Source organism: Haematobia irritans, chromosome 2 (assembly GCF_050003625.1).
Source record: "Haematobia irritans isolate KBUSLIRL chromosome 2, ASM5000362v1, whole genome shotgun sequence".
Classification (NCBI taxonomy): domain Eukaryota; kingdom Metazoa; phylum Arthropoda; class Insecta; order Diptera; family Muscidae; genus Haematobia; species Haematobia irritans.
The window spans coordinates 235,186,531-235,209,710 of record NC_134398.1 but is presented as its reverse complement, the minus strand read 5'-3'; positions in this window follow the sequence as shown (position 1 = coordinate 235,209,710).

Below are 23,180 nucleotides of genomic sequence, written 5' to 3'. Positions count from 1 at the left end.
TGTAAGGAAGTTTATTTGGAAGAAAAGTATATACTGTTTGTGATAAACGTTTACTCTTTTCCAGGATGTAAAAACAATTTCATAAAGACTAACTCAAAAAAAAAAATCTTTTCTGGCTAATTGCATTTTCCCTCACATCTTTCTCACTTCCACGAGATTTTTTAGTTCTTAGCACCTTTTTCTGAAATACAAACAATGTAGAAGAAATTATAGGATTTTATAAATTTTTAAAATTTTATCATTCGCCTGGACGGAGAATCGAACCGCGGACCATGCAATTTGTAAGCCAGCACATTATCCACTGAGCTACGTAGCTGTTATTGTCATCAATAGCTAACTATCCATATAAGTTATATTAATATAGCATAGCTTGCGGCGCCCACGAACCGATTAAACAAACTTTATTTAACAGAAACAAACATTTAGTTGGGCATCGTGGAGCAGTGGTTGCTACGTCCGCCTTGCATGCCAAAAGTCGTGGGTTCGAGCCCTGCTTCGACCGAACTCCAAAAAGTTTTTTGTTGTTTTTTTTTTACTTATATTCCAGATATGTTCGAAAGATTCCGAAAAGATGTTCAACATTACATACTACTATATTAAATTTTTACTATGAACTGTAAAATGTGTCTTATTAAACACTTAAAGTCAGAAAAGAACAGTGCTTGATATAAACGAAATGGACTGCGTTGTTGGTTCAAAAATATTTTTTTATTGAAAAAATAAAAATTTTGTGACAAACGAATTTTTTGTGGTAATAAAAGTTTAAAATTTTCGAAGAAATTCAAAAAAAACTCTAACAAAAGAGAAACGTTTTCGGTACACGTTTTCCAAAATTTTATTTTTCTTTGCGTGTAAACAATGGGTAATTTTACTTTAGGTTAGGTTAGGTTAGGTGGCAGCCTGATGTATCAGGCTCACTTAGACTATTCAGTCCATTGTGATACCACATGAACTTCTCTCTTATCACTGAGTGCTGCCCGATTCCATGTTAAGCTCAATGACAAGGGACCTCCTTTTTATAGCCGAGTCCGAACGGCGTTCCACATTGCAGTGAAACCACTTAGAGAAGCTTTAAAACCCTCAGAAATGTCACCAGCATTACTGAGGTGGGATAATCCACCGCTGAAAAACTTTTTGGTGTTCGGTCGAAGCAGGAATCGAACCCACGACCTTGTGTATGCAAGGCGGGCATGCTAACCATTGCACCACGGTGGCTTCCATAATTTTACTTTACATAACCCGCGATTTCAAAATATTTTCATATTTATTGCATGGATGTTTTTATGAAATATGAAAATTCCAAACTTAATTTGTAAAATCAGATATAGTGACTCCGTTTTACGAGCGTGAAAACTGAAATACGTTTATTTCATTTCAAGGCAATTTTTTAAAATTACAAAAAACATCCCATGTCAATATAGAGTTTTTTCCAAATCCATATCGGAAGAGGCTGTCCTAACCATTGTACTTTTTTGAGTACATTGGTACAACCATGGCCATATCTTAGTACTTTGGTACGTATATATACCTTATGTTATTATGTACTATGTTCGAATTTTCCACCAAAACACTTATTTAGTGACGACGATTGTATTTTTATCAAATCTTGATGGAAAAGATCCAGGTCATTCAGTGCAACATATTTTATATTTCTACATGGGACAGAAATATCGAAGTCAACTTTTTGTAATCCTCTAAATTGATTTTAAATTTTGTATTTTTTTCAATCGAGTCAAATCGACTTTTTATAGTAACCAAAATTGACTAATCGAAGTAAACAGTGAAACAGTTGAATTTAAATTGAAAGATGAGCACGACGTAGTTTATTAATTTTTTAGTTTTGGCCAATAGTATTATTTTATGTTTTTTTTTATTATTCTTCCTTTAGATAATACGGCCTATCGCATTGATGTTTATGCCGAAAATGCATCAAAAAGTTGAAAGTCGCAACATCAAACGTCAATAATCGCAAAAATACTTAGTAGACTTTCACTAAATTTTAAAAAGTCGAAAAAAAACTACACGCAAAGAAAAAAAACGTTTGGAAAACGTGTACCGAAAACGTTTTTCTTTTGTTAGAGTTTTTTGAATTGCTTCGAAAATTTTAAACTTTTATCACCAAAAAAATTCGTTTGTCACAAAATTTTTATTTTTTCAATAAAAAAAATTATTTTTGAAATAACAACACTGTCCATTTCGTTTATATCAAACACTGTTCTTTTCTGACTTGGTCTTTAATAAGACACATTTTACAGTTCAAAATTTAATATAGTACAATGTAATGTTGAACATTTTTTCGGAATCTTCCGAATATATCTGGAATATATGTAAAAAAAACAAAAGCAAAAAAAAAAAAACTTTGGCCGAAGCAGGGATCGAACCCACGACCCTTGGCATGAGAGTCGGACGTAGCTACCACTGCTCCACGGTGCCAAACTAAATGTTTGTTTCTGTTAAATAAACTTTGTTTATTCGGTTCGTGGGCGCCGCAAGCTATGCTATATAAATATAACTTATATGGATATTTATCTATTGATGACCGTAACAGGTACATAGCTCAGTGGTTAGTGTGTTGGCTTACAATGTGCATGGTCCGCGGTTCGATTCTCCGTCCAGGCGAAAGGTAAAAAAAAATTAAAAATTTATAAAATCGTATAATTTCTTCTACATTGTTGGTATTACAGGAAAAGGTGTTAAGAACTAAAAATCCTCGTGGATGTGAGAAAGATGTGAGGGACAATGCAATTAGCAAGAAAATAATGTTTTTTTTGAGCTAGTCTTTATGAAATTGTTTTTACATCCTGGAAAAGAATAAACGTTTATCACAAAAAGTATATACTTTTCTTCCAAATACACTTCCTTACAGCGAAAAGCAAATGAGAAACGAACTTTGTTTGTCCAAAATTTCGTTTGGGAGGAAAGAATTATTTTTTTGCGTGTACATTTTTGATTTTGAAAATGTTTGAAAGTCGAAAAATATTTTTCTTTGTGTATTTTTTTTTCACACCCTGAAGGCGTCGAATATGTCAGCTACCTTAGAGGAGAATATTGCTCATTATCCGAAGAACGCTTTAGAACTTTAACTATGACCATATACACCCGTAAAAACTTTCATTAAATTTAAAATTTGGATGTGATCCGAAAACCTGTATGAATTTGTATCGGATTAAAACTACAAAATAAGAATAAAAGTAAGCGATTTATCGAAATTGTATATTGATGTTGTACATGAGATAATCTGAGTGTTACACACACCAACGTGTGTAACAATACCACAACATTAGTGTAGAGTATACCAAAGTTTTATTGTTTGATGTAGGGTATACAAATTGTTTTCTTCAGTCATGAATTGACTTCAAATTCCACCTTTATGTAAATTGAGGTACATATCGCTTGAACAGTAATTTTGATTCCCAATATACTGATAATGACTCATAAATGCGACATTTCCCTCTGAAGTTCATCAAAACGAATCTGGCCGCATAAATCATATTGCATATCCAACAACCCACCTGGCGCATAAAAGGCTAACGACAGCGATAACAGAGTGGCAGAATTTAGCGATTGCCTCGAATCCAAACGTTTTATGTAGGACTCGCACACGATCTCAATAGATTGGCTATATTTCTTTGCTTTGATCTTGGAGCGCCGATCAAATCGATCAAAACTAATTTCCACAAATCAACTTTGCCAAGCCGCCTCAAAACAGAATAGAACCAAACCACCAATGAACCAAAGCTGCTGCAGCATTGGGTGCTGATCGAACGATTGAGTTTCGAGTTGGCAGTTTGTTTGCCTGGACCAAATCAACTCAAATGTGGCAGTGAATCTTGTCTCACACAAGCATCATGGAAGGAACGAAGGAAGGAAGGAGGCAGGGGCCATTCAATGCCCTCCATTTGGGCCATGATTACGTTGGCTCGGTTCGCACGTGACGGCAGCAAGTACTTTTCATTCTTCCTTGGATAGGCTGTGTGAGGCAATTCGTCTGCAAGTGATACAGATATGCACCTCCGACCGGCCATTCGGCCGGCCAACCACAAACACATTGATGCTGTGCCTGTTGTTGTTGCTGTTGCTGCAGTTTGGCGGTTTTGCTTAATTAAGGACTTTGATGTAATTTGTGCACCTATTTAGGATCGCGATGATTACAGGCCGGCACTTTGTTGTGCTTGACACCTAAAGGCTCTCCCTCCTCGGCCACATCATTTTCACAAAGTCGCTGTGCTGAGTTTGGTCGTTGGCAGAAAAAAGGAGGAAATTTGAATCGAAAAGCTAACGTTGGCCCAATAGTCGAGAGAACAAACAGACACTGCGGTGGAGGCAAATGGTACCGATGCCTATGTTGTTGCTCTTGGTGGGTACTTTCCAGACGGCATTTGGTCTGGTGGGTTTCTGTTTCTCAGCTGAGAACGTGTGATGTTTTCTTTGCCTTCCTGCCTTTTTCTTATCGGGTCGTTGATGGTGCTGTTGTCGAATAGAAGGGGTTGAGTGAAGCACGATTTGGCAATAAGATGCGCAGATCAGAAGTTCAGATTGGAGGTTAGTACGAGTGTTTAATGTGGATGAACGGCTGATGGAGAAATTCAACAATGGACAGACAGATTATGGATGCAGGGCTTTGTGGCTCAGTTGGACTGACGTGAGTATTTAGCGATGACGGCAAAGAACAAAAGGATTCCAATTTTCACACAAACACTTTAGTTTTTATTGCCGAAAGTTTTTTTTTTATTTTGGAAATATCTCTGTCTTTGATGGTCGTCTAATACATGGAGTACTACTATAGGGAGGAAATGGAGCCTGTAAAGTAACCATCAATAATTAGAATCTGATCTGATTGGAATGGCGTTGTGACGAGTCTTGAAAAACTCGAAACATTTCAAAGGCACATTTAATGATTCAAGGTGGCATAAAATTAAATAACATTACGTCTGGTCACCACTACAGCCCTATTCATAGCGATGTTAGTCGGACTCTGAAAAAAATATTTCATCGAAAAATTATTACTCTCCAGCAAGAAATTGAAATTTTCCCTATAAATTAATTTTTTAAGCTCTATCTCATTTTGTCCAATTGTTACACTGAAAAAAAATGTTACCCTAAACACAAAGACGTCTTGTTCTAATATCTCTACACGCAAAGAGAGGAATACGATCACTTCACGCAGAGAAGGAATATGATCACCTCAAACATGTTTCAGGAGCAAAATGTTGTTTTTGTATGGTGACCATGTAACATGTTTGTCACTAAAATGTTATTTTCTCGTCTAACATAACCTGCTTGCCGAAATCAGATACACGATTTCCGAGAAAACAACATAGTTGCGAAAACCATGTTACATGGTCACCACCCAAAAATAACATTTTGCTCTTAAAACATGTTTGAGGTGATCATATTCCTTCTCTGGGTGTTCAAACATGTTTCCTAGTTTTGTTCCTTGTTTCCAAATCCAAGGTGTATTACGTCTTAAATGTGTCCCTCGTTTCTTAGTTTAAGTTTAATAATAAAGTCTTTCATGTAGAGACAAAACTATTGGTCCTTTTTGACAACTCTTATAAAATGCACTATTAACTGCCGTAAATAGGAATAGAATAAATTAATAAAAATGTGAACTTGTGCCATTGGACTTTCCCACTACCATGGAAGTTCTTTTGCTAATTAGTAGAAAGTTGTAGGGTATTTTTTTGAACATCTCCGTTCGAATGAACTTACACTGCTTAATCACTAAAGTAACCCGGAAAAAAAAGAGTTTCCATAAATTAGTTTGGATCCCCAATTTATAATCCGGAAGTAGTGCAAACTTGGATCATCCCCAATGAATTTTACATGGGATTGTCATAGAACGAAACTACTCAATTTTCCGATCCTTTGCCTTGGAAGTTCATTTGGATGAAGAAATTTTAAAAACAAAATTTGTTTTCTCAAATTCACTTTATAGTTTTATCTATATTTTTTGTTACACTTTTATTCTTTTAGTATTAAATTTTTAAAAATTGAAAAATTGATTCGCTTCCACCGGGGGTTGAACCTAGGTCTGTTGGCACCATAACAGAACGCACTCAGCCACAAACGCCATTGAACACGATGCATCGAAACATCTATTCAAATGTTTGTGATATGAACCTAACATGACACTACGGCATGACATTCTAACTACTTCTTGAGATGTTCTTTATTATTATGAATGAACAAATAAAATATTTTTCTAAAAAAAAAACATTTTCGGCATATATTTTTGTATAAATATATTTTTCCATTAAAAAATCAAAATAGAAGTACTTATATACAGGTTTTTGTTTGCACAAGGGTCAGAGGGGTAGAAAAAATTAAATTCGATTCCTTCCAAAATTTGAAAAATATTTTGCGATAAAATCCTAACTGCATAATCGCTTATAAGCTGAATGTGCATCGCGATATTCGAATTTTTCCAAGTATGTAGTAAATACAAATTTCTCTAATCGGACACAGTATCTAAAATCTCGGGTACAGAAGCTATTACCAATAGCACGTCTATGTTAGTGGCCACGATCTCCACCATCATTCCCCATGGATGTGGGAGTGAAAGTTTCCCAAGCTCTCCCATGTCCAACGGTTAGAGGTGGCCGTAACTTATTTGAAAATTGCTTGAGAAATATGCCACCGTGGCTACCAACTAACAAACAGCAATGGTTCACAAAAAATTGGATACAACCTCTGGAGAAGCTGTGAAGTAATACGCGCTGCATCAAACAGCTAGCAAATGCTGGAGTTAGTAACCAATTGCCACTGCTTCTCATTAGCTATGCCAAATTTCCCGGACACTCTCAGGTGCCAACAATTTGACAATTTGTTGTGGTGAAGAACAAAACACCCGCCGCCTCCATTTGCATTGAGTCCTTCTTACGCGCAGCACTGCCTCTATTGGTTGGTTTGTTGTTGATGCCTTAATGAGGCATTAAGATTGCATTGCAGCTACACAAAGCTCGTGTGATTGTGGCAAATGGGAAAATTGCAAATTTTCGTCTGATGTTTTGAGGTGCAACAGCTGCTGCTAATGGTGGGAAAATGCATCTAGAAAAATCATTTAGACCAAGTGACGAGCTAACATTATCAATTTCTAAAAAAATGTATGTCTGACGAATATGGTTGATGGTTAATTGTCTTGCCCCTCATTTGAAGTTGCAAGTAAATGTCTTTTAATACAAGCACACTGGGCTACAAGAAGAAGAAGAAGGCATTCTTTTTTTTCTCAATAAATTTCCGAACTTTTCTAAAAACTCTATTCTCTTTAAATAGATTTTCCGAATAGGCAAGGGACAATTTTCCTCATTATATCAATTGGGCTGACTAAAGTCCCTTATCGTTATCATTACTACTCTGAACAATATGCCATAGATTGTACAACAACGCCAATAAAGACATTATGAAGGGATTAATCATATAGAATTCCGCATTTATTGAAAAAGGGTGACTTTCTGTTAAGAGGGTTTTAACTGGTTCGAAGCAAAAGAAGCGGCATATTTCAAATATTAAATATTGTACACTCAAAAAAATATCAATTAATTTTTTTTGTCAATACAATTAAACTTATGTTTAAATTTGAGCTAACAACGTAATTTGTACATACAATTAGGATTTTAATAATATTTTGTCACATTAGCAACAAATTTTGCTATATAAACAAACATTTTGTTGAACTTTTTATTTATTTATTTAAAAAAAGTAAAGAAAGTCTAAAGTCGGACGGGGCCGACTATATTATACCCACCACTTTGTAGATCTAAATTTTCGATACCATATCACATCCGTCAAATGTGTTGGGTGCTATATATAAAGGTTTGTCCCAAATACATACATTTAAATATCACTCGATCAGGACAGTATTTGATAGACTTCTACAAAATCTATAGACTCAAAATTTAAGTCGGCTAATGCACTAGGGTGGAACACCATGTTAGTAAAAAAATATGGGAAACATTTAAATCTGAAGCAATTTTAAGGAAACTTCGCAAAAGTTTATTTATGATTTATCGCTCGATATATATGTATTAGAAGTTTAGGAAAATTAGAGTCATTTTTACAACTTTTCGACTAAGCAGTGGCGATTTTACAAGGAAAATGTTGGTATTTTGACCATTTTTGTCGAAGTCAGAAAAACATATATATGGGAGCTATATCTAAATCTGAACCGATTTCAACCAAATTTGACACGCATAGCTACAATGCTATTTCTATTCCCTGTGCAAAATTTCAACTAAATCGGAGTTAAAAATTGGCCTCTGTGGTCATATTAGTATAAATCGGGCGAAAGCTATATATGGGAGATATATCTGAATCTGAACCGATTTCAACCAAATTTGGCACGCATAGCTACAATGCTAATTCTACTCCATATGCAAAATTTCAACTAAATCGGAGTTAAAAATTGGCCTCTGTGGTCATATGAGTGTGAATCGGGCGAAAGCTATATATTGGAGCTATATCTAAATCTGAACCGATTTCAATAAAATTTGGCACACTTGACTACACTACTAATTGTACTCCTAGTGCAAAATTTCAACCAAATTGGGGTAAAACGGTGGCTTCTGGGGCCATATAAGTCCATATCGGGCGAAATATATATATATATATGGGAGCTATATCTAAATCTGAACCGATTTCAATAAAATTTGGCACACTTAACTACACTACTAATTGTACTCCTAGTGCAAAATTTCAATCAAATTGAGGTAAAACTCTGGTTTCTGGGGCCATATAAGTACATATCGGGCAAAATATATATATGGGAGCTATATCTAAATCTGAACCAATTTCTTCCAAAATCAATAGGGTTCTATTCTGAGCCAAAACACATACTTGTGCCAAATTTGAAGTCGATTGGACTAAAACTGCGACCTAGACTTTGATTACAAAAATGTGTTCACGGACAGACGGATATCGCTATATCGACTCAGGAGCCCACCCTGAGCATTTTTGCCAAAGACACAATGCGTCTATCTCGTCTCCTTCTGGGTGTTGCAACCATATGCACTAACTTATAATACCCTGTTCCACAGTGTGGCGCAGGGTATAAAAACTCTTAATAGCAACAGCCATTGCCTTTTATATAGTATCAAGTATCCTAAATTGTAAATTCTCTCAAAGGTGTCGGATATTGTGGCGAAATTTTAACAACAATATACCACTGTAGCTAGTGCAACTATTAAAAATGTGGCCTTTATCGACAAACCAAAAATGCTGAAATGAAAAAAAAAACATTGCGAAGACTTCGTGCGAAATTATCGCAATTCAGCTAATGATACCACGCAATCCGGCAATGTTCATAATTTTTAGCGCTCACATTACAAATAGCCCAACTTCACGCACATCACCAAACTTTGCAGCGACTACAACTCCGCATGAAGAACCATGAATGCCGCTGGGCTCCCAAGTCGATGGTGAACACTCTGGCTCTGACATTTTGAAATGATTTTGCTCTGGACTCAATGACTGGTTGTATGTGTTTCTTGGTGATGGCTAAGAGTGCACTTGGATGGAGCCCCTACATGCATTTTGGGGCCCATGTAAATCTGAAATGTGCCATCATTTAAATTTAATGTGGATGCCAAAATGCTCATAAATGTTGGTCATAATGCGTCCAACATGGACAATTACAACTGCATGAAGTTGTAAGCGCCCCAGTCATCGTGCATAATGGTCACCGTCACAAAGTAATAGACAATCTGCTGGCCATAATTCCAATGGTTGTGGTATGAATTTTGACCACCGGCCTAGCACCATTCTCTCCCCTTCATTTGTCCGATTTTGTATTCCTGCGAAATCAAGTTTATCATTAGACATTAACTGTTGTCCATTTGCCCAAAAACCGAAGCACCCAGCTTGAGAACGATGGCGATGGCCTATGACGACATGGATGTCATTGCAGATGTCGTTACCGTGGATATTGTTATTGAGGGACTGATTTAAATTAATGAATCGGATTGTACTCCACACACAGAGATAATCTTGTGTATGGATAATTTCGAATATTCAATTAATAATGTTTGTTGTTTTTCTCTTGTGGTGGCTAGGTGAAGGACCTGTTGATGTTGTTATGAAGAAATGCCCAAACAACAAATCCTCCATAGGACTTATCATTCACCCATCAAGAGGATGCAAACAATTTGGCTCAGTGATGATGCACTCTCTTGGAATTACAGATGACAGCAGCGATAATGTTTCATGATTGTCTGATGGAGCCTCACAATTTAGATTACATGTGAATCCTTTTGACACAGCAGGTGTCACATGTACCACAAACATTTTACCCCCATGCATAATCTTGGTGACTCTTCGAGGTGTGTGAATCTGTTAAATATAAAATTTGGAATCAACTTTAAAAATATTGTACGATATTAGTAGCAAATCCCCAAATGAACAAAATTTGTATTGATTTTCATTGAAAAGAAGATACACAGAAAAAAATAACATTGCAATAAATTGTATTATTTTTTGATATTTCCACAATGGATTGTTTCAATAGTTCGTTATTTTTACTAAGCTGTAGTTACCATAAGTTGTAGTTTTAAGAAAGTGGTCAATTACAGGTATGTTTGTGTTGAATAAAGTTTCTTTACATCAGCTCATGGGTGTCCACAACTATGATCTATAAATAAAACTGCTTGACTGTATGCGTTTCTTGTGCGTTGATGGCCATAGCGATAGTTGTCTGTTGATGACAATAACAGCTACGTAGCCCAGTGGATAGTGTGTTGGCTTACAAACTGTATGGTCTGCGGTTCGATTGTCCGTCCAGGCGAAAGGTACAATGCAATTAGCCAGAAAAGGTTTTTTTGAGTATGTTATTTATGAAATTGTTTTTATATCCTGGAAAAGAATAAACGTTTATCACAAAAACTATATGCTTTTCTTCCAAAGAAACTTACAGCAAAAAGCAAATGAGAAACGATCTTTGTTTGTCTAAAATTTCGTTTGGGAGGAAAGAAATATTTTTTGCGTGTAATATTCAGACTTTGATTAAAAAGTTAATTGTATCAATTAATTTTTTAATTGGAAATATTTTGTTGATATTTTTTTTCTTTGCGTCTTATAAAAGTTTCTAACATTTTACCGTTGGACTTTTTTTCTGTACTTTTTTTGTCCTAAAAGCGCATAATCGACTTTTTGAAGTATGAATTTTTGTCTAACTGATCTGCGATCTTTTTCAATATCTGAAAAAATACCCTAAGACCCCCATTGTTTAGGGTAGCTCATACGAAATGTTCCAAGTAACCTCCCTCGTACAAACATTGGTTTCTTCTCAATAAATTGATTGTTCATACTCCCCTTTAAGACGAATTAACTATGTGATCTTTTATTTGCTGGACCTGACGTTCTGTCACTGTGCATCGTGATTTGAGCAGGCAATTTTAGAGTTGATTAATGACTGGCGACACAAACACTTAATTTGACGCTAACGCAGGCGCCTTCTGCCCATTGGTTTCCTCACTTTTTCCGGGATCTCCCTTTTTCACTCACTCGTCACATCTGTGGGATACCATTGTGGAACCTTCTTATGATCCCTCAGAGTTTCCTGATGCATTCCTGTACATTGATTGTTTGTTGCAATGCAACGGTTGACAACGGGTGCAAGCTTCAAATGATTCTTCGTTTCTGTTTCCAAGATTAATTGTTGTAATCATATCAACAAGACGTTTGTATAAATGAACTCACCTCTTACGAAGGTGTCTGTGTCAGCCAGCTATCTATGGTAGAGTAGCTGGTGTCCCTTGTATACGAAACGTAAACTCACATCATATTTTATTTGATATCATTTATTGGGTTTGGACAAAAATCTTCTCATACCCAGTTTCTGCCTAATCAGTGATAATCTAATGAATGTTGGAATCATATTTATTCCATGTTTAATGCTTCAACAAATGCGTTTGGATATCAGCAAACATAAACTGGGCAAGGACTACTCCATGCGTCATTAGTCAACTGCATGGAACCGATGTGAGTCAATGTCATCGCAAGTTAAACCTTAATGGGTTAATTCCACACAAAACCATGGAAGATCAGTTGTTTACTACTCCACCGACCGCCCATCAGTTAGTCTCCATAGATTTCCAAATATCCTGACTAGTAAGAAATGAATACCTGTGAGATTAATTGCGTTTGTATGAGCATCAAGTTGCGCAGACAGAAACAATCAACGGAAACACCTATATCCAGCCCTAAGGTCAAGTTGTATCCATACACCTAGCCCCTCTAAAACATTTCAAGGGTCTTCACTCGCCAATCGTGTCAAAACGCGAAAATGACAAAGTGATTATTTTTTTGTGACTCTGACGTTTCCAAGTGAAAAATGATACAACACATTAGCCAAAAGGCAGGATGCCAACTGTAGCTGTAAATAACTAAAGGGAAACGAATGACCTCAAGGTGTTGCAAATGGTGATCTCTGGTGATCCTGTTGACGTGCCCAATACAAATTGATCGACTGTGAAGCTGAGGCGTTTCCTCCAACCGGCAGATTGATTTCAAACTGGTAAACTTTTGCACAGTGTCTGCAATCGATTCATTTGTACACGCCAAAAAATAATTATTTCTCAAAATGACTTTTCGCTATAAACAGGTTTGTTTGGAAGAAACATCTTTATTATTTTTGTGATACATTTTTTAAACGACACCATTGTGCGAAATGAGAATCAAACCACAGACCAGCCAAAATTAAATATTTGAATTTTCCATTCAAAAGTAAAAAGTTGCTAAAATTACCACCAAAATGGTCAAAAAAGGAAAAATTGTATAAGTTTTACAAACTTCTGAAAAATAACATTACTTTTTCCATCTTAGAAAATTTTAAATGCTAACAACAGATATAAAACGAAATCAAGGAGAGAAATGAAACTCAGAAATAGAATTTTTTTACCAGTCCTCAAAATGGCTCAAGGGGAAAAAGTGAAAGTTTTACATGTTTTACAAACTTAAATAATGTAACTTTTTCAAAATAAGCAAACGTTTGTTTTTTGATTTGAAAACTAATAACATATATATAAAAAAAATTTATTTAACAAAACTAGTAAAAATTCTAAAAAAAAGAAACTTAAACGTTGATCAACTTTCCATAGCCGAGGAGACCAATTTTAAACCTCATGCACATTACACTTTCAAAATCCACTTTAACTAGATTTCAACTGTCATTTGCCTTATAAAAAAAGGATTTCAAATCCACTTTTAGTAGATTTCGAGACTAATGTGAATGAGCTATTAGAAGCCTATCAACAGGGTTTGGTCCACCTAAGGTCTCAAAGTTTGGTTCACAACTTGCTCAATAACTCAGCTCAAACCATACAAAATTTCATAGAGTCAAACCGTTCCGAAATGACGGACATTATGCTATTTGTATTATATTATCGTTTTATGCTATTATATATTTATGATCCCTTTGTATGGGATGTGCCTGACCTAACCTATGGGATCGAAGCACTGGGCAACGGGCTCTTCGTAGCTTACTGTTTAGTATTCTAGCTTGATATCAATGCAGGCAACTTGATACGTCATGTGCGACGCCTTCGGTGGCTCAATTATCTGAGGCGCTCCGATGTCAGATCCCCCTTTGTTGCAAACGATGTACCAAATATCACTGCTAGGTAGTAAAGGGTGGTTAAATTGTAACGGCCAATGTTGAATGTGAACCACACCTAAACGCCAAGTTTTTTTCCGAATTTTATTTGACATTTCTCTATTTCAGACTTACTCAATTTGAACCATGGACGTCGTGAATGGGCAGAATGGTTCCAAGAAATGGCAACAGTGGATGATCAATTTTCGAAGAAAATCATCTTCAGTGATGAGGCACATTTTCACCTCAGTGGATTCGTCAATAAACAGAATTGCCGCATTTGGGCGAATGAGAATCCAAGAGTGATTGTCGAAAAACCAATGCACCCACAAAGAGTGACTGTTTGGTGCGGTTTATGGGCTGGCGGCATCATCGGGCCGTATTTTTTCCAAAATGAGGCCGGTCAGGCAGTTACTGTGAATGGTGTTCGCTATCGTGAGATGATATCGAACTTTTTATGGTCCGAATTGGAAGATATGGATGTGGACGATATGTGGTTTCAGCAGGACGGTGCCACTTGCGACACAGCTAACGAAACAATGGCTCTTTTGCGCAACAAATTCAATGGCCGTGTTATCTCACGTAATGGCGATGTCAATTGGCCGCCAAGATCATGTGATTTGGCACCGTTGGACTTTTTTCTTTGGGGTTATTTGAAAGAAAAGGTGTACGTCGATAAGCCAGCAAAAATTCAAGAGCTAAAGGATGAGATAATTCAGCACATGAACGGCATAGAACCTCCATTATGCCTCAGCGTCATCGAAAATTTGGACCATCGGATGAAGGTGTGCCACCGAGGTCGCGGCGCCCATTTGGCCAATATTTTGTTCCATACATAATTGAGTAATACCAATATATCATAATAAAATAAAATTACAATAATTTCCTAAATAGCTTGTGTTTTATTCAAAATCAACATCGGCCCTTGAAATTTTAACCACCCTTTACATAATGCAATTTTACATATTTAAAAAACAAAGTTTGCATGCATACAAAACTTTGCGAAAAGAAAGTTATATTTCTTTCCGTGTACCTTTCAATGGCGAGACCGGCTTACGATTACGATCCCATATGGTCAAATTATCTTCATTAACAAGTATACGACATTCGATTTAAAAATCAGTGGGGCTTTGCTAAACACAATGTTAATCGATAATAGAACGTTAACCCACGTTTAGCTAGTTTAGTTGTACAATAGAAGTGCGAGTTGGAAGCACTGTACTGGCATGGTTTGGATAATATAACATCGGGCTGCCATATTTTGGGCTCACTTAGACTAATAAGTCCTTTGTGATCCACAGATGGTGGACTTCTCTCTTATCAATGAATGCTGTCCGATTGTATGTTTAGATCGAGCCTATTTATAGCCGGGACAAAATAACGTTTCACGTTACGATGACACCAGTTATCGTATTATTATATTCTTCTGGTGTTTGTTTTTACTCTTCCTCAATGATTTTGTATCAATGTGAGTCTTATGCTTAGTGCCATATTTGGCAATCCAACATTACAACAACATTCTGTGGCTATACTGAGAATAAGTTGCATTGCAATTTCTACTACAGGTGCACATACGTCGTTTGCAAAATATACTCTGCTCAAAAGATAAGCTACACGAAGCCTAGAATTATCCTTTTATTATTAATATAAAATATTCAACACCTTAAGTTTGTAATGACACGACAGTACTCAAACACGTAGCATTTGCTCTTGTCCGTCACGTTCAAGTGCAAACATTGGGCGAACATATTTCTTGTTGATAACACTATCAGCTTCTCATAATTTGTTCGTGAACATTGTCCAGAGTCTACAGCTATGAGTATACTCCATCATTGTCAACAGACAAGCTGGGACCTACGGTGTTTGAATGCGATTGAGTTTTAAAAAATTTTGCAATGAGAAAATTCATGTGTATTTTGTAGACCGTATGAGGTCAAATGGTGTTACTAGTAATAACCCTCTGGTGTTGAAGGTATAAATTCACACAATTGAATTGGTTCACCACCAATAACATTACACACTAGCTCCCTTTTGTACACAAAGTAATCTGAAATGTACCAATACGCACTGGTCTGGTACGAAGTAGTCTATAAGAAATAATTTGAGCACGTCGCTAACACGTGTATTTTTACTTCGTAAACATGTTACCGTTATTCTAGGACCAACTAATTTGGTTACGTTGAGTTAGTAAATGAGAAGGGGTCAATTCATAGGACATGTCCATATTAAATTCGACGTTCGAAACGAAAAACGCTCATCCTGTGTTCATTGGATATATACAGAATGTTTTATGTTGTGCGGCCTCTGAATCTGAACTTGCGAACAAGGCATGCAAGTCTAACAAAAATGATCACAGATCAGAACCATATTTGTCAGGGTTGTACCCAACCACTCCACCACAGCATATTAACAACAGTCTTCGCAATGGAACACTTACTATTGTATTACCGGATTATGAAATGCAACACTGTCGAAATACGTGGATAAACCGTTAAACGTTATAAAGTGGATAACACTATTGGTTTGTGTATTTGCTTCCAAGTATTTATTCCTCACTAGATGGCAGCCCAAAGAAATACTCGGTGAGTTCAGAGCCTTACACCTTATTTTTCTCAACCTTTGTGCTGATTTTCGGGACGGGATTAATCCCGAATTTCGGCACAGCATATTAACAACAGTTTTCGCAATGGAACACTAAATATTGTATAACCGGATTATGAAATGCAACACTGTAGAAATACTTGGATAAACCGTTAAACGTTATAAAGTGGATAACACTAGGGCTGTTTTCTTTTTGCACTGGATGCAACATTTGTATGGGCTATCCAGAACATCGTTGCACTGGTGTTCTATCCAGAACATCTCATCAGTGCAATTCGCGCCGATGTTGCCAGATTGTATTTGGATAAAGTGACGCTTCTTCGATTCACAATAGCAATTTATTGTGACTATTTTACCGAAAAACATGAAATTCAAAGTGATACAGTGTCATAAATAATCGCAGCAGTAAATATTTATTACTAATTTGAGCATTTCATACATTAAAAATGCAAGATTTCACTTCTTTTCTGTGATTGTTTTTAAACAGCTGATGACAGTGTTGCATATTTTTGGAGATGTCCTGGATAAACGAGTACTCTGTTTTATTTTAGTCCTTAACGGCTTAGCATATCCAGTGCTAAAAGAAAACAGCCCTACTATTGGTTTGTGTATTTGCTTCCAAGTATTTATTCTATCTTAATTCAAAAGCGTTCCATCATCCCCCTCACCCCAACACGAATACGTCTGGCCAAACCAATGATTGGAATCCTTTACTGTTTGTTTGGGAAGATATAAGATTTGTATGGAAAGATAGAGCAGGGTGACACAGAGATAATAGATACAAGAAAAAGAAATGAGCTCCAATCGCCGTCAGTTTTTTCAAATCCGGCTTTTTCATCATCATTCATTTATATTAGGGCTGTCACCCGGGATAAATACCGTCCCGAAATCCCGGGACGTGATCCCGAAAAAATAATTCCAATTTGTTAAATTTGTGGCTTTTAACCATTATTTATTGATAAATTGGAGTGTTCATTCAGTGCACCCAGAGAAGGAATATGATCACCTCAAACATGTATTAAGAGCAAAATGTTATTTTTGGGTGGTGACCATGTAACATAGTTTTCGCAACCACGTTATTTTCTCGGAAATCATGTATCTGATTTCGGCAAGCAGGTTATATTTGACGAGAAAATAACATTTTAGTGAAAAACATGTTACATGGTCACCATACAAAAATAACATTTTGCTCTTGAAACATGTTTGAGGTGAACATATTCCTTCTCTGCGTATGCAAACCGACCTTAGATTTCATACCCGACAAATTGAGTTAATAAACATTTATAGTACACCTTGAGTAAAAAGTTATTATACATGAGGTATACTATAAAAAGCAGAATTTCATCAAAGACCGAAGTAAACGATAAGGTCCTCCTTTGAACAATTAGTTCATGTGAAATAGAATGCGTGCAACATAAAATAAAGAGCAATAAATAAAGGTCCGTCGACAAAATCGCATTTCTCTGATAAAAATTTGGATGTCTTGCTATTGTTATAAAGTTACTTAAAACGATTAAGTACAGCAGGAGTATGATAACAATTTGAAATTGATTTTTTATTTACTCTTATGTTCTTTTTTTGTTCAAAATTGAATTAACTCAATTGGGTTAATGTACAGCAATTTTTTGGCGATGTATTTAAAGAATCCCGCAATTTTCGGGATTCTGAAAAATCCCGGAATTGTATATTTTGAAATCCCGAATCCCGGGATTTGAAAAAATCGATCCCGAATGACAGCCCTAGTATTCAATAGGGCTGTTTTCTTTCTGCACTGTTGACCAGTGCTAAAAGAAAACGCATAAATTGTTTCAGTTCAAATTTCGATTTTGATTGGCAACACTGTCAAAATAAAATGCACAGCTGTCAAAATATAATGTATTGTTTACAAATAAAAAAAGATGGTTGAAAATTTAGATTTAAACTAATAAGAGATTAATTAAAACTCAAGAGCGATTATTTCTCATCAATTCGTCGAAATGACAAAGAACTAAAGAAAGACGATGTATTCATTTGGTTGTAATGTCCGGTGGTATGAAATTCATGTTTTCTACTGGATTTTCTTTGGATTTGTTGATGTTCGCCTTTAGGTTCCTGATAGTCTCGAATCGATTAATAAAATTGCCATAACTTTTCACTAATTGGCATGGTATTTTGGAGGTAGTTTTTTCATGAACAAATCAATAGGTTTACTTGTACCCAAGGAGAAATCCAAGGAATATTTATGCAGAGTCAATAATTTCTTCTATAGAGGGTCTGTTATTATCACACGTTGAAGTTTTGATGTGTTGTTCAAGAGTGATATATTGATTTATGCATTGAGACGGGGATGTCCTTCCTTTTCCTTTTTGGATGTGAAAACAGTTTGATCACCATCGGCCTCATCATCTTCATTATTCTCCATTTCACTGATATCTTGATCAGGGTTATGCCTTCCAATTTATTTTTCATTTTATTTAGTATTCAATAAATTACAGGCTACACCGGGCAACAGATACGTCTCGATCTTTTCCTACACACTTCTTAGTAGCCACCTTCTTCAAAGAATCGTAGCACATATTTTACTTGTGGGGGTAATCTATATGAATTGCGTTGAGATGGGATGTGGGCTGCTAACACGTATATAATATTTGTGAAACTTTGAAAACGAAACCCATTAACTAAGTAACAACCGCTTCATGTACAAGTATAGGGCTGTTTTCTTTTAGCACTGGATACACTAAACCGTGAAGGACTAAACGAAAACAGAGTACTCGTTTATCCAGGACATCTCCAAAAATATGCAACACTGTCATCAGCTGTTTAAAAACAGTCACAGAAAAGAAGTGAAATCTTGCATTTTTAATGTATGAAATGCTCAAATTAGTAATAAATATTTACTGCTGCGATTATTTATGGCACTGTACCACTTTGAATTTCTTGTTTTTCGATAAATTAGTCACAATAAAGTACTATTGTGAATCGAAGAAGCGTCACTTTATAAAAATACAATCTGGCAACATCGGCGCGACTTGCACTGATGAGATGTTCTGGATAGAACACCAGTGCAACGGTGTTCTGGATAGCTCATACAAATGTTGCATCCAGTGCTAAAAGAAAACAGCCCTTATGTAGTTACAAAGATTCAGGCAACTCTAGTGGGTTAATGAGATCGCGTGCTTTCTTCTTTCTATCCTTGGGACATTGCTACTTTCATGCGCTTCTTCCTCAGCTACACGACTCTAAAGGGTTTTCACGTTTTTCGCTTTTAACTCAACAATTCAATATATAACTCGTGAATGCTTTCGATTTGTGGACATTGTGCTCTTCCGAAACAATTTTTATGATACCCCAACTTTAAAACCATCGATATTTTGCTTTTCAATAAGTTAATTATAATTATTGCCGGTCATTTTATTGAATTATTCCAAAAACAGAGCATAATAGAGACAAAGCCTGGTCGATTATCTTTGACGAATTGTCCAAAGGAAAGCGTTGCCATTTCCATGAAGGTTCTTTTATTGGAAGTGGTTAGAGATGCTACAGCTAAAGTTGGGTCTCCAGATATTTCCTCATGATTCGATACAGGGGAATGTTATTTTCTTTTCATACTCTTGCGATCACTAGCACTAATGTTGTGACATTTAAGACAATAGCATAATTAAATGCATCTATTTTTATCAATTTTGAGAGCTTGGGAAGAATACATCAATTTTTGTAGCGGCACGATAATATCACAAAATTCAAACAAATATTTTGTGTTTGTTTCTTTACTTTTTCTTTCGTTTCTTCTTCTTTTCTGTATTTGACATTCACTTGAGATGTTTCCTTTACCAGCATTACTTTAGTTGCCAATTCATATTTTGACAACTACAAAATTCGCATACCATTGTGACTCTCGTGCGACTTGCACTGATAGATGTTCTGGATAGAACACCAGTGCAATGAATCCCATACAAATGTTGCAACCAGTTCAAAAAGAAAACAGCGCTAATGATGCGAAGTATGGAACGTTTTAAGGCCGGTACTATGTTCATTCTTGCGAAAAATTTTTATGGAAACCATTATTTCGCAAATAGAAAGCGGCGTTTTTTTAGCTAGCTTGGAGCGCTATTTTACAGGGAGCGATATTGGATTAAGTTGGTGGTTGTTGCTTGTTTTACAAAATAACATTTTATTTTTCCTTGGGCAATTGATCTGCTATTCCTTTGATCCTTTGTATAGTTTCGGAACAAAAATATGGTCCGTGTTTGATTTATAAACCCGCACAAATAGTTTTTAATAAATAAATTATTTCTTAATTCACATTGCAACACGAAAAAACAAAGTATCACAAATGGGAAAAATTTCGCAAATTTTTTGCATTTTTTGGTTTTGTATGGAGTTTCAACGCGAAAACCGAACAGAGTACCGGCCTTTAGAATATGTATATAAAGACGAGTATAACTGAAAATTTGAACTGAAATAGACGGGACAGTACAAGGAAAGCGGAACTAATATGTGCTATGGATTTTTTAATTTAATTGTTAAATTAACCCTAAGATATTTGATAACACCGAAGCTATAGTTTTATTCTGCATTATACGTACATCGTAAATAAAAAAGTAGATATTGGACATAATAAAGTCGACTAAACACAAGTTTTTTTCTTATATGTTGTTTAATTATAGACCAATTTGTTCATAAGAGTTTCCTATAAATAATCATACTTTAGAAAAGTTTTATGTGTCATAAAAAACGATTTTGGAAAGAAAAAATCAAAATCTCGTTTTATGCGCCATCCAGATAATAAGTTATTCCGAACGGAATGTCTGTGTTTGCAAAGAATCTTACAATGTGGCCAATCGAAAAGAATTTTCGGCGATGGCCATATTCTGGGAGAACATAGCCTGTTGTACATTGAGCATCCGAATCGCACCAGAAAGGATCGGTTTAGGTTATGCGCTTTACAGACTATCAGTTATTCCGGACGGAAAGTCGGTGTTTGTAAAGAATCTTACAGTGTGTCGGATCGATCCGACTTGTCGGTGACGACTAAATAATCGGTAAATGTGTTATCGATCCCATAAACATGCAGCAGTATCGATTATGCCTTCGGACTTAACTTATAATGTGTCCAATATATGCGATATGTTCGACACGAGCACTGTCGCCCGGAATAACTTATAGTCTGTAAAGCGCATTAGGTGTTGAACCATAGGTAAATGCCTAGATCCAATAATATTTCAAAATCAAGGGAGTATAGAAATCAATAAATTATATGAAATTTTAAATTCTGCGAAAACAGAATCTTAAAGTGTGGTCGAACGCTAAGAATTGTCGGAGGTAAGTAAAATATCGATAAATGTGTCATCGATCCCATTAGCAAGATGCAGTATCGATTATGTCTTCGAACATAACTTAAGGGGACCTTATACGGTCGGGGAAGCTTTGCGACACAACACGTTGCAGCGACAAATCCGCTCGTATAAGTTCATGTTCGTGTTTTGCCGGGACGTGTTGGCATAAAATCACAACAACTTTGATTTTTTTTCTGGTTAGGAGGCACAAATATTTAGGTGTAAGGGGAGGTTCGCCAAACATTATGAAAAACAAATTTATTTTCATAATAAAAACAAGCATTCCTGCGAAATTAATGATAGATCTCCAATTCGCTCTACCCCATGAAAATTACACAATAAATAAAAGTTTAGCCAAAAACGGGTTTAAATGATAAGGATTTGTATATAGAAACGGTGTAAGTACAAAAATTTAAAAAAAAATCCGCAAATTTTTGATGACAAAGTATGATACGTCCCACAGGGGTATGTTTAGCTTATACGCGACTTTCAGTAGGATAAACTTTCTAGGGTTAAATATGGATTACTTCAGGAATCATTGCTTTGCCCGATATACTTGGATTTTTACTGTTTTATTCCTCTTTTTATAAAAAAATGGCTTCCCACATAACTTTTCGTACATCTTAATTGTTTATACTTCTTATTTTTTCATGTTATCACATTATATGTTCGTGCCGAGTAAAGGCCGGTATGCACCTCTAGCGAAATCTTCGGTAGCAAAAATTTATTTAAGTCTGCAACAAAAAAACAGGGTTGTGTACACACATTTTAAACCAGCTAATCGCTTTTAAAAATTGTTAATATATGTCCCAAATATTCCTCAAATACATTGTTGATTACTTATAGACCTTTTAAAACTTTTACGCATACAATGATTGTAATAAATTAAAAGTTTGCTCCCAAAATATGCTTTTGACAACCCTGTTATTTTCATTAGTGGGTACCAGCTTACGAAATTGAACGCTACCGAAAATTTCGTTATCATAAATAGCAATGCATTTCTTATGGGAAAAAAATTTTTCACTAGAGGTGCGTACCGGCCTTGAGGGCAAAACTTGAACGAACACACAACAAATAGGCGAACCTCTGCCGTAGTGTTTATGCGAACTTGTAAGGTCCGCTTTATAGTGTTGCCAATATCTGGGATATGTTCGATACCAGGACTGTCGACCGGATAAACTTATAATCTGTAGTGGGATTCTATTCAATTTTAACGATGAATCGCATCGTTAAGATGGGATAACAAGAAAAATAACATCCAAGCTATTCGGTAGACGTTTTAAACTACATTTACAATTGTTTAAAATCAGCTGTGTTATTTTCTGTGCAGAGAAGAATAAATAAACAACGAAGATTTTTTGGTTGTTTATTTTCTCTGACGTTATCAGCAGAATATTTCATTCATGCAAAATAGGGTCTTTAATTATGTAGGTTTTAAGCGAAATAACTATGTTTTCAGCACTTCATTTTCGTTTTTATTTAAATAAATTATAATAATCTACCCTGTCAGCATTTCAAAGTTCCATTTCAACCTCATCGATATCACTTTACAAAAAGTTGCTGTGGGGTATTCCCTATCAAGTTATATTATCAAAGAGGTATAATTTTAAACTTTTTGTTGATTTATGTTTGATTTTAAGGCCGGTACCCTGCCAGCATTTCAAAGTTCCATTTCATCC